This window comes from Dasypus novemcinctus, chromosome 14 (assembly GCF_030445035.2).
Source record: "Dasypus novemcinctus isolate mDasNov1 chromosome 14, mDasNov1.1.hap2, whole genome shotgun sequence".
Classification (NCBI taxonomy): domain Eukaryota; kingdom Metazoa; phylum Chordata; class Mammalia; order Cingulata; family Dasypodidae; genus Dasypus; species Dasypus novemcinctus.
Genome location: NC_080686.1, coordinates 19,720,441 through 19,734,312, shown reverse-complemented (window position 1 = coordinate 19,734,312; position 13,872 = coordinate 19,720,441). Strand labels below are relative to the sequence as shown.

At 42.8% G+C, this 13,872-nt stretch overlaps 1 non-coding gene across 1 annotated transcript; it reads right to left on the bottom strand.

Annotated features, from left to right (window-relative positions):
- Positions 1-867: 867 nt before the first annotated feature.
- On the bottom strand, positions 868-998 carry LOC111765783 (small nucleolar RNA SNORA68). Its single transcript, XR_002798013.1, has one exon. It is a non-coding gene; the product is annotated as a small nucleolar RNA SNORA68 (small nucleolar RNA).
- Positions 999-13,872: the final 12,874 nt, after the last annotated feature.

Here is a 13,872-nt window from a genome sequence, read left to right as displayed (position 1 = left end):
ATACTTTGGACATTTGGTCAAAAAATCTAAATAAGAGCATGGAAAATAAGTAATACTGTGTTCTTTGGCTGACATAGCCTCAAGTACCTGGACAAACCATATACATCTTCAGGGTTTCCATTTCCTTATTCCTTATTTCATAAATTAACATTTGACTTCTAAGTCACAAATATACTACTGAACGCTGATGATACAAAGATAAATTAAGATACAGTTCAGTATTTGTTTCTATTACTGCTATAACAAATTACCACAAATTCGGTATCTTTACATATAATTTTATGATCCTGAGATCAGAAGTCTGAAAGGGGTCTCACTGGGCTGAAATCCAGGTGTCAGTAAGGCTGCATTCTCTTCTTGGGGCTCTAGAGAAGAATCTGTTTCCTTGTCTTTCCCAGCACCCAGAGGCTGCCTGCAGTCCATGGCTAGTGGCCCCTTCCTCCCATTCAAAGCTAGTAATGGAGGGCTGAGCCCCTACCTCACATCACTCTGCCTTCCTCTGCTCTTTTGTGGTTACATTGGACCCATCAGACAATCTGAGAGTCTCCAACTTTATTTTTTTTTTTAATTTTTAATTTTTGGGGGTTGCACAGTTTTTTGGGATTGGTGCCTGGTGGGGGGGCAAGGCCTAGAAGAAAGTGTTGGGCCTCTGGGTGGTGAAGTGGGGCTCGTGCTTGTGCTGCAGGATATGGTGAGGCAGTGGGAACTTGATCTCGGAGGAGGACCTGCTTGACCTCCTCCACCTTCACGGTCTGGATGGAGTGGACATGCGCGGTGCCCAGAATCCTTGCAGCAGTCTCCAGAGAGAGGATCAAGGTCAGCGCCCCCCACCCACCTGGGCAGTGTTCCCCCTCCCCAGGAGTGGGGGGCTGCAGAACCTCCATATTCACTCTGATGGGCATGGCACAGCCTCCTAAAGGCAACGAAATTCGCTTGTTCTTCATACCACTGTGTAAATCACTGTTAGGAGAACTGTAATTCTTAGATTTGGGTGCCAGCAGTCTCCAACTTTAAAGACAGCTGCTTAGCAGCATTATTTTCACGTGCAACTTAATCCTCCTCTGCCTTGTAACCTAACCTATTCCTAGGTTCCAAGGATTAGGACTTGAACTTCTTAGGGGTGTCCATTATTCTAACTAACCTATATTTAAAGAAGTCAAAATCTGGTCAGAAAGCAAGCAGATGAACATCCACCTGATCCCTAAATGTTGGTGAGTCTTCGGGTGTGTTTCTAGCCCTATACTCTTCCCATCCACTCTCATGCACTCACCCAATCTCATGGTTTAAGCTACTACCTCTCTATAGACAAATCCTAATGCTATGCAGACATTATCCCTGAACACAGACTCATATATCTAATTGCTTCAAATATAAACCACTCATTTCATGAATACAACTGAAAGTGCCTCCTTCACAACCCTGCTCCTTGTATAGTTTCTAGTTTTGTTAATACAATCACCAGGCATCAAAGCAGTCAAGTTGAGAACCGGGAATTCAGCCTCAGTTCTTTCTTTCTCATTGCCCCTCTGAAATCAATCCCTGACTCTGAACTACTTTACCTCAAATATTTCTCCAATGATATGTTTCCCCCAGTCCTCCCAGTACAGAAAGAAACATGGAACTACTTGGTTTTCCTCCCAAACACCATCCTGTTTCCTGCCCTCGTGCTCTTGCTTGGCAGCCTGCTGGATTGGAAATGCCCTCCCTTCCTTGCCTGGCTGACTCGGACTCATCCTGTGGCTGCATTAGGTTTCCTCTTCAGGACTCCCACAATATGCTCCAACGATACCATGGCACTTAACCTCCTTGTCCTATAATACACGTTTGTTCCCTCTTCTAAAACCTGAACTGTAATTCAAGAAACAGGCTGTCTTGGTTGTCACTATCCCTTCCAGTCCAGCACATGCATGGGATATAATAGGACCTCAACAATGATCTGTTCTGAAAATATTGAATAGATCGAAAGCCAATGTTCAGGAGTCTTTTAAGGACTTTCCATTCTGTTGTATTTAGATGCTATAAGGATTTAGTATTTCAAAACATATAAATCATTTTGAGCAACCTGGAAGTAGCTGAAAAATGCAAGGTGTTATTGATAATGATACTTACAAATCACTCTGTAGGAAAGAGAAGACCTGTTAGTAATAATCTAACCATGCTTATCATAATTACATCACTCCATAACTGCTTTTAAACTCATCTCTTTGATGAGTTGGGTCTTCAGTGGGTGTGCGAATAGCAAATCTTCAAATCTTAGTCTGTGTGAGATTAGAGGTGTCCCAGAGAGAATGTGCAATAGATAGCCATCATACCTCCATCTCCTTCCTTATCCCCAGGAGATAGATTGCTAATAGAGAAAGCAAGCAAAAGAGAATGGTGAGAAGAAATGCCATCCATGACAGTCAAAGATATTAGAGTTAAAAAAAACTCTGAATAAGAGGAAACAGTTCTAAAACTACTTTGTCTAAGCATAAAAGAAAGCATCCTCACTATAAATGTGATTAGAAACAAGAACATGCTACTTCAGGAAATTTTCCATCTTTTAGGCCTTAAACTTGAGAATATGGACTATTGGACAGATCTACTGATCACATCCATCTGTTTTGTCTTATTTGCCAGCCAGAGGGCAACAGATTAGGCATGAGAACTTGGTAATAGACTGTTTTGTCAGAACAGAACACTTTTTGAATTTAAACAAGAAATATTTTTAAATACTGAAAAGTTCTATCATTTTTTTCAATGCTGGGACTAAGGCATTGATTCCAGTCATTAGTCTGTAAACCTCTTGAATAGGATGGTAACTGAAAAGTAAAGGGGAGACATAGAGTCAATTTTATCAGTTTGAGGAATAACTTCCAAGAATGTTGTGTTTATTTTCCTCTGCTGGAAATGAAATGATTGCCCTGCCCATTCATGAGGTTTTGGCCATTTGAGAACAGATGGATCATGGAAGAGTAGCATGCCAGCTCCCTTGAAAAGTCTGATGTGCCCTCTGGAAATATGATAAAGGATCTATTCACTCTTACATTCTCATCTTCTACTGGTCTGAGAGTCCCTAATAATTTCCATTTCCTTCCCCCATTTTTGGCCTCACATAAATGGATACTTAATTTTCCTCAAGATATATTCTACATCTGTTGAATTCACCTCTATTTTAGAATGTTAAATAATTTTTATGTAAATGGAATATCACATGATAAACAATCAGCTTTTCAACAATCATAAATCAGAGTTAGATTACTGAGTTTTAGTAAATAGACAAAATTAAGATGCCCTACATAAGCAGATAAACAAAATCTCCAAATCCCAAAATGCAAACATGATTTATTTGTTTCCTGCTGCATTATGCATTTATTGATGCAGTCAGGTAGTATAATTAATGAATTTCCCCTCTTATGTTAATTGAATTAGCATATAGAGAATCCTTAGAATAGTGGCTGGCACATAAATGTTATGTAACTATTTAATACTACTGCTGTTATTATTTTATTATTATCTTCTTAACATAAACATAGGAAATTGCCATAGAAAATTCACCAGTTTCTGCTGATGAGTAAAATGAGTGTCTTTAGAATTCTTGGCAAAATATGAATGGCCAATAAGATTGGTTGTTTGCAAGTTTGTTAGCACGTAACTTTAGCTGTAATGTATTGAGCATTTTCTGCAGGCAAATATTTGGCTTTCTACATTATTTCACTCCTTTAATCCTCACAGTAGTGCATCAAAGGGGGTTTATTAACCTTGTTTTACAGAAAAAGCCTTGGAGAAGTAAAATAATATGTGTATCAGTCAGATTTAGTGTAAAAAGCCAAGACCTTCCTCTTCAGGACCCATGCTTTCGGTCAGCAACTACTTTCCCATCTCCATGGTTCGTGTTAACTCATTCTAAAGTGAATTTATAAATCTGGCTGTAAGTGGTTGGTCTGGTTATTAAAATTCAATTCAACAAATATTGTTTGAGCATCTACCTTGGTACCTCAGGAAAATTCCTTCTATGAATGAATTCCATACAGCCTGCCTATGGTACTGGGGCATGAGGGGTATCTACGACTGTTCCACTTAAGGAAATTGTGAAGCAGATGACGTTTTCTTTGAGATGTTAGTCTGCACGATTGTCATTAACTTCCTTTTTACAGGATGTTTCCATTTTCTGGCTGCTAAAATGAATACCATGCAATGGGTTGGATTAAACAATGAGGCTTTATTGGTGCGTGGTTTTGAGGCTAGGAGAAGTCCAAAAGCCTTCTTCAGACTTCTTCCAGAAGACTGTGGCGCTCTGGGGCTGGCTGCCGGTGGTCCTTGGTCTTTGGCTTTTCGCTCACGGGGCGGCCTCTCCTGGCTTCTTTGGGTTCTGTGGAATTCTGGCTTCTTCCTGAGGCCTTCTCTCCATTGTGTGAATTTTACTCTGCTTATAAAAGACCCCAGTAATAGAATTAAGACCCATCCTGATTCAGTTGGGCCACACCTAAACGAAGTAACCTCATCATAAGGTCCTATTTACAAGGGTTCACACCCACAGGAATGACTTAGGAATAGCAACATGCTTTTCTGGGGTACATTCCAAACCTCCACCCATGGTATCTATAACTTTTCTCTTTCTTATACCCAAAGCACTCACAATCCATACTTGCTCTCAGACCAGTCAGCTACACTGTGATGTAAATGACTGCTTGAATGACACCTCTTGTACTATGATATTTAGAAAATAACAAAAACTCTTTGGCTAACCTATATTGGACAAGGGTAAGAAATCCATTTGTAGGGGCCTGCGTGAGTTCATTACAAATTTACGAGAATTTCCAGACCTCTACTAGGAAAAAAATAATCTACTCACCTGAGAAGTAGAGCTGCCCTCAAATGAAGATAGTGACACTGATAGGCTTTCCTGTGAAACAGAAAAAGACAGTTTTTAAGTTAGGGCACTAACGGAGCAAATTAGTGACAACTTACTGTTGGCCTGATATTGAGCACCAGCGTTGTCACTGCTTCAACCAAGTGAGGGCTGACTAAGAAACAGATGTCTCAGAGCCGAGCTGAAACACATACTATAATTTAGATTGCTCATTTTCATTGCACCTGTTACCCATTGCTTTGTGTTCATTTCTCAGAAGTACATTTTAAGAAGGATATTGGCAAACCAAGGTGTGCCCAAAGGCAGATGGGAAGGATCTGTGAATAATGTCACACAAAAGGCAACTGAGCTCACTGGGCTTGTTTTGCTTAAGGAAGGAAAGAATGGGAATGGGGGCCAAGGGGGAACACATCAGCAGGACTTTAATACTTGAAGAATATTTCATTTAGTTTGGGTTTACTCCAAGAAACACATCAAGGCATAGGGGGAATGGTGAGTAAACATTTTTCCCCCCATTAATACAATGAATGTTGTTGTCAGCAACCCAAGCTTTTCAGAGAAGGTAGTGAACTCCTTGTTCCTGGAACATATAGAGTCATAGAAATGGCAAATTATGTCATAGAGTAGGTGACAAATTGTTAGGAGATTGCAATAGATCTCCACTAAGAAGCCTGCCCCTTTTCAGGGTCTGTGCTTCTAATTTGAAAATTATTTGATTTACACATTTACATTGATTTTAAAAATTAATTTTATTATTGCAAGTAAATATCATTTCTGATCTGGGAGTGTTGTTGTTCTCTATGGTTCAAATATCAGAAGCAACTTCAATTCCTCTGGGGAAGGTGAATAAGGAAAGAGTCCAGAAAATTTTCCAGTCCAGAGCCCCTTTAGCCGTCAGACAGAAATGACTTTTCAGGGAAACGGACTTGGCCCAGTGGTTAGGGCTTCCGTCTACCACATGGGAGGTCCGCGGTTCAAACTCCGGGCCTCCTTGACCCGTGTGGAGCTGGCCCATGCGCAGTGCTGATGCGCACAAGGAGTGCCCTGCCATGCAGGGGTGTCCCCCGCGTAGGGGAGCCCCATGCGCAAGGAGTGCGCCCCATAAGGAGAGCCGCCCAGTGTGAAAGAAAGTGCAGCCTGCCCAGGAATGGCTCCGCCCACACTTCCCTTGACGCTGACGACAACAGAAGCGGACAAAGAAACAAGACGCAGCAAACAGACACAGAACAGACAACCGGGGGAGGGGGAAATTAAATAAATGAATAAATCTTTAAAAAAAAAAAAAAAGAAATGACTTTTCAGGCTACTAACAGCTCAAAGTGCTACCCCTTTCAGAGATATTTATGTTTTCACAGGAATGGCATTCCAATGATGTAATTTCAGAACACAGTCAACAGAGAAAACAGGATTGGTTTGAAGGAAGGAGAAAGGGAGATTTCTCAAGATCATTCCTTGGTTCTAAAATCATTTTATGTAGCACTTTTGGAAGACATAATGATCAGAAAGAGCTTCTTCTTCTAACCTTAATTAGTTTTAGCATTTAAATATATGGCCCTACACTCAACTCACAAATTCCAGTTTTCCTTATCTGTGAATATATAAACAGTTTTCTTGGGAAAGAATTTAGATGTAAGCAGTTCTTTCATCTCCAACTTCTTCTTTTTCCTTTTTGAAGTGATGCTATACAGGAGGTTCCCTGAACATTGATTCATTTGTTCAATTAAGAGTATTTTACACAATAGCAACAGATACACTATTAGGTGATAGCAAAGAGCAATGAACTAAAATAAGTCCCTTCTCTGTGGAGCTGACATTCTAGTAATGTACATTAGAATGTAATCTGACTCTAATTTGACAATATTTTGCCAACCACCTTTACCTCTATACCCCAGCCAGGGATTTATTTATTTCTCCCATCATTTGTCATCCAGCCAGTATGAACCAAGGAGACCTTGTGGTACAAGGTAAATGCCAGAGGCTTTCAAATCCAGAGAATGAGGCTTAGATCTCATCTCCACCACTTCTTGTTCCACGATATTGGGTAAATCCTTTAACCAGAAGGACTTCAATTTCCTTATATGCAAATTATGTTATTAGTTCATATTTCACAGTATAATTCAGGAGGTAAAATGAGATGGTATATGTAAGGTAACTAATGCATTGTATGTACTCAGGAAATATTGATTTCTGCAATATATTCTAAGGATTGGTTCTACTGTCTAGAACCCTCTCATGCCACTCTGGGGATGCTCATCTTATTCATATTTTCACATACTGTATGTATAGTAATAGCACCAATTATTTTCACACGCTGAGTACTAGACACCTTACATCTATTGTTGAATTTAAATCTCGTAAGTGCCTGATTTTTCAGAGGATAGTAAATTTCTTTGGTAGCCGGCTTCCATGATGATCCCCCAATGATCTATGCCCCCCCATTATTCACAACTTTGTGTAATCCCTTCTCAGACTGAATTGTGGCTAGCTTTAAAGGAACCATAGAAACTGATGGAAGTGATGCCATGTGACTTCTAGGGCTAGGCCATACAAGGTCCTGATCTCTTGGAGGACATCTGAACCCTGAGCCACCACATTAAAGTTCTGACTTTCCTTGAAGAAAAGTTCTTCTCTAGAGAACACATGGAAAGAAAGTGAGAGATGCTTGGCCAGCCCCCAGCTATTACAATACCACACCTTCCAGGCATCCTAGCTAAGGCCTCAGTTATCATGGGAAGAGGCAAGTCATTCCTGTTGAGCCCTCCCCACGTTGCAGATGCGTGCACAGAACAACGACTTTGTTTAAGAGTGGGTCTTTATGTGCAAATAGATAACCAGACCTGATTATGGTCCCACAGTACAGGGATTTGAACCCACACCTGTCTGGATTTGAGCTTGTGACTTTTCTCTTCATGGTAGATTGCTCAGTACTTTTCAGAACCTTACTAGTACCAGAAATAATGCCCCCTACTCAGTTATCACTAAAGTCCCCAGCATCATCTGATCCCTTAGAGTCTCTATGCTAGAGACACATCCCACAGGAACCAGCACCAATGACTTAGCCCAGAGGCTGCTGAAGATGGCCCATATTTATGCATTTTCTATAGATAACTAAGGTGGTTAGTTTTCATTACCCTGATGTGATAGAGGAACACAGTGACAGGATAGCATAGAATAGGTGTGTTTGTTCTGGTTCTTCAAGGACAGACCCCAAGACAGTGTTGGACAAGCAAGGAGGACTTTCTTAGGGGAAATACCTGTTGGAGAAAAGGAAGATAGACAGACAGAAGAAGCCGGAGAGCCATCAGACTGGAAAGCAGGCCTAACCCCCAGTGATGGAGGGAATGAAGGGAAGCTGGTTTGATAATTCATTCAGAGAGGACCCGGGGTCGAGTCACCTACCAGAAAAGTCCCCCATCTCCCTTTCAGGTTCGGTCCTTGGCTGGGAAACGCCTATGGGAAGCTTGGCTCAAGGGGACACTCGCTGTTGGAGTTGAGTTATGCTCCTGACAGTTAGAGATCTTCAGAGGCACATTCATGGCGACCGCACAAGAAGGTGACATGGGGCAGTCAGAAAGCATTTCTCCAAGTGAGCCATGTTAAGCCGAGATTGAAGGAGGAGGGCCTCGCGAGGAGACTGGCATGGGGGCTAGGCAGGGGACTCAAGTTTATAAGGCTTGAACTCTTTCCTGTATATTGAGTTCTAGAGGGGATCCCCGTGAATCCCTATGATAAGAAAGTAAAAGGTGGCATCCTCGGAATGAGGCCAACTGGACAATACTTAGGGATTCCTGGCACTTAAGGAAGGGCCAGGCTGCCCTTTATACAGGGGTAGTTCAAGGCTCTGTCCTGGTTTCAGCTTTCTAGCCTTTACTTAACTAACTACCATCTAATCCATAAAGTGAGGATCTTAGTATTTATTAGTTCACATCCTTTTATGATACTATTGATACAATATTAATTAGGGGAACATACTGCATTAATTCAGCGGACTTAACAATGTGTTCTTCCCCCCATCCGTTATGGTTTCCCTAAAATGACCATAGCTTAAGAGCTACTAGAACTTTGTCCTCTTCTGGGTGTAGCAGCTATTTTTGAAACACCAAAAATAGTCAGTTAATAGAAATGAACTCATCCATCTGACTTTGGAGCCCCTCGGCGTGTCATTTCTTCCCCGTGTATCCTCGGGGACTGGTTCATCAGGTTCAAAGCCATGGTCAATACAGCTTATAGTTGGGATATGACTAGTATCAGAATGACTGCTTTTAGAAGTATGCTTTATGTTTTCAAAATCAGAAGGTAAAGAGCCCACATTTCATAATCACAGAACTTGATAGAAATGGAAAGATTCGCGTAAATAGAGGAGAGCCAGAAAAGTGTGTTGCTCAATTTCCATTTGTGGTTTAGGGATATGCCGTGGAGCGAGTCCAAATTTAACCTGGTAGGTTTCATGGTAGAAATACCCAAGCTCAGCTCAGATGACATGTGTAACTGGGGTGTCTTACATGAAGGGTGATAACCATCTCTAAATAGTTAAATTAAGGCTGTGTAAAAAATAAAAATAAAAATAGATAAAAGAGTGTATTCCAAAGGGGACTTTAGACCTTGAATCTCCAAGACAAATTTCTTCACATATGAATGTATTATTGAGTATTTCAACATTTTACTTAAGTGGTAGATGCCAGGAGTTTGTATTGATATAGCCTAGAGCAAGGCCTGGGGGTCTAGTGAAGAGCTTGTGTATTTAATCTCCTTTGTGCCATGCCCTTATTCAACCCCTCCAGCCTCCTGGCATGTCCTTTTGCCTCCTATCTCAACTGGCCTCCTGCAGGTGACAGTCCTAAATCACAAATATTGAATCATGTCATCTTCTTGCTTAAAACTCTTTAACAATTCAGCAGTGCTTTCTGGCCCAAGTCCTAATACCTAGCATAGCATCAAGCCCTTCTTTATCCCTCCAATTTTTTTTTTTTTACCACCCCACATTCCATGTCACCATATCACACATTTCCCCAGCTCACCATTTGCTAGACATGCCATTCTAGGTCTGCTTGCACCTGCTGTTTCCTCTGCCTACAACTATTCCCACCCTTCTCCACCCTAGCCAGTTAACTGCCCTGAACTCTTCAGCATGCAGCTCGGTGCTCCTCTTCTAGAAGATGCCTATTTGCTTGGGCTCCTTTACCCTAGCCTTAGCTATGTGCCTTTGCCTTACCATGCATTTGTATGCCTTGGCTTCCTTTGTTGTTGTTTTTTTAAAACAACTGTACTAAGATATACCTAAAAATCACATACCTAAAAATCCACCCACTTAAAATATGCAATCCAATGGGTTCTATTAAATTTACAGAGCATGCAACCATCACCACAATCTGATTTCAGCACATTTCATCACCCTGAAAGGAAAACTCCTTATCGAGTAGTGCTGCTCTGAACACTCATGGAGAAGTCCTTATTTGAATACCTGTTTTCAATTCTTTTGAAAGTGGAATTCCTGTGTTGTATGTTAATTTTACACCTATATATTCTCATTTTTAAAATTTATTTATTTATTATCTTCCCCACCCTGCTGGGTTTTTTTTTTTGGCTGTCTGTGTTCATTTGCTGTGTGATCTTCTGTATCTATTTCTCTTTTTGACTTCTCTTTTCATCTTTCTCCTCTAGGATTCACTGGGATTTGATCCGGGGACCTCTGATGTGGAGAGAGGGTCCCTGTCAATTGCGCCACCTCAGTTCCTGGTCTCTGCTGTGCTTCACCTTGGCTCTCCCCTTCGTCTCTCTTTTGTTGCGTCCTCATCTTGCTGTGTGACTCCCTAGTGCAGGCACTGGCTCACTGCGCAGGCACTCAGCTTGCCACGTAGGCACTGGCTCGCCACGCAGGTGCTGGGTCACCATGCGGGCACTGGCTCACCATGTGGGCACTCATATGGGCACTCGGCTCACACCACATGGGCCCTGGCTTGCCACATGGACACAGGCTCGCCGCATGGGCACTTATGTGGGTACCAGGCTCCCATATGGTGCGTCCACTCGGCTGAACACGTGAGAACTCAGCTCACCATGGTCACCCACATGGGCACTGGCTCACTGCCTGGGTACTCAGCTCACTGTGCGGACATTTGGCTAACTGTGCAGTCACTTAGCTCGCCACATGGGCACTGGCTCACTGCCTGGGTACTCAGCTCACTGTGTGGACATTTGGCTAACTGTGCAGTCACTTAGCTCGCCACATGGGCACTGGCTCACTGCCTGGGTACTCAGCTCACTGTGCGGACATTTGGCTAACTGTGCAGTCACTTAGCTCGCCACATGGGCACTGGCTCACTGCCTGGGTACTCAGCTCACTGTGCGGACATTTGGCTAACTGTGCAGTCACTTAGCTCGCCACATGGGCACTGGCTCACTGCCTGGGTACTCAGCTCACTGTGCGGACATTTGGCTAGCTGTGCAGTCACTTAGCTTGCCACATGGGCACTGGCTCACTGCCTGGGTACTCAGCTCACTGTGTGGACATTTGGCTAACTGTGCAGTCACTTAGCTTGCCACATGGGCACTGGCTCACTGCCTGGGTACTCAGCTCACTGTGTGGACATTTGGCTAACTGTGCAGTCACTTAGCTCGCCACATGGGCACTGGCTCACTGCCTGGGTACTCAGCTCACTGTGCGGACATTTGGCTAACTGTGCAGTCACTTAGCTCGCCACATGGGCACTGGCTCACTGCCTGGGTACTCAGCTCACTGTGTGGACATTTGGCTAACTGTGCAGTCACTTAGCTTGCCACATGGGCACTGGCTCACTGCCTGGGTACTCAGCTCACTGTGTGGACATTTGGCTAACTGTGCAGTCACTTAGCTCGCCACATGGGCACTGGCTCACTGCCTGGGTACTCAGCTCACTGTGCGGACATTTGGCTAACTGTGCAGTCACTTAGCTCGCCACATGGGCACTGGCTCACTGCCTGGGTACTCAGCTCACTGTGTGGACATTTGGCTAACTGTGCAGTCACTTAGCTCGCCACATGGGCACTGGCTCACTGCCTGGGTACTCAGCTCACTGTGCGGACATTTGGCTAACTGTGCAGTCACTTAGCTCGCCACATGGGCACTGGCTCACTGCCTGGGTACTCAGCTCACTGTGTGGACATTTGGCTAACTGTGCAGTCACTTAGCTTGCCACATGGGCACTGGCTCACTGCCTGGGTACTCAGCTCACTGTGCGGACATTTGGCTAACTGTGCAGTCACTTAGCTCGCCACATGGGCACTGGCTCACTGCCTGGGTACTCAGCTCACTGTGCGGACATTTGGCTAACTGTGCAGTCACTTAGCTCGCCACATGGGCACTGGCTCACTGCCTGGGTACTCAGCTCACTGTGTGGACATTTGGCTAACTGTGCAGTCACTTAGCTCGCCACATGGGCACTGGCTCACTGCCTGGGTACTCAGCTCACTGTGCGGACATTTGGCTAACTGTGCAGTCACTTAGCTCGCCACATGGGCACTGGCTCACTGCCTGGGTACTCAGCTCACTGTGTGGACATTTGGCTAACTGTGCAGTCACTTAGCTTGCCACATGGGCACTGGCTCACCACGCAGGCACGCTTGCTCTTCTTTTTCACCAGGAGGCCCCAGGGATTGAACCCAGGTCCTCCCGTATAGTAGGCAGAGGTCTTACCACTTTAGCCACATCCACTTTTCACATCTACATTTTTGAAGAGCTGCAAACTTTTTCACAGCTGCTGCACCATTTTACATTCCCATGTGCAATACACTAGGGTTCCAATTTCTCCACATCCTCGCCAACATATGCTGTTTCTGTTTTGTTGATTATGGTCACTCTAATGTGTATGAAATGGTATCTTATTGTGGTTTTGATTTGCATTTGCCTAATGGCTAATGACATCAAGCTTTTCATGTGCTTGTTTGCCACATCTGTATTTTCTCTGGAAACTATTCAGGTCCTTTGTCTGTTTTTAAATTGGGTTGTTTGTCTTTTTGTTGTTGACTTGTGAGAGTTTTTGTATATTCTGGACAGCAGACACTTATTGGATACATGATTTGGAAATATTTTCTGAAAGCTGTCTTTTCACTTTCTTGATATTGCCCTGTCATGTACAGATTTTAATTTGATGAAGTCTAATTTATCTATGTTTTTTTGTTCCCTGTGCTCTTGGTGTCACATCTAAAAATCCATTGCCAAATCCAAAGTCATCAAGATTTGCACCTGTACTTCTAAGAACTGTATAGTTTTATTTCTTAAATTTAGGTCATTGATCCATTTCAAGTTAATTTTTGTATATGATGTAGGGATCCAACTTCATTCTTTTTCATGTGGATATGCAGTAGTCACAGCACCATCTACTGAAGAGGCTATTCTTTTCCCATTGAATGGCTTTGACACTATGTTGAGTATCAAATATCGAAAAATGTATGGGTTTATTTATGGACTCTCAATTCTATCTCACCAATCTGTTTTTCTATCCTTATGCCAGTACCACACCGTTCTGATAACTCTAGGTTTGTAGTACATTTTGATTTTGGGAAGTAAGAGTCCTCCAATTTTGGTCTTCTTCAAGATATTTTTGTTTATCCTGGGTCCTTTACATTTCTGTATAATCCATTTGTCACTTTTTGTCAAAACACGATCTTTCAGCAATGTTTCGTAGTTTTCAGAGTATAGCTTTTGCACTTCTTTTGTTAAATTTATTCCTATGAATTTTATTCATTTAGATGTTGTAGCAGTTTGACGTTATTTCATAAATCCTAAAAAGAAAAGAGATTATGTTTTTGAGCTCATCCATTTTTGTGGGTGTGGGGCCCTTTTGATTGGACTATGTTAGTGAGCACTCAGGTTGGGCCTCCACCCCCTTACTGGAGCTTTGTATAAATGGAGACACAGAGAGAGATACACAGAGAAAGGAAGCTGCCATTTTTGTTCCTGCCATGTGCGAGAGGACTTGAAGATCACTAGCAGCCAAAGCTTAAGCATAAATCCCCCAATAGGCTGGGTCCATGGAGCAGCT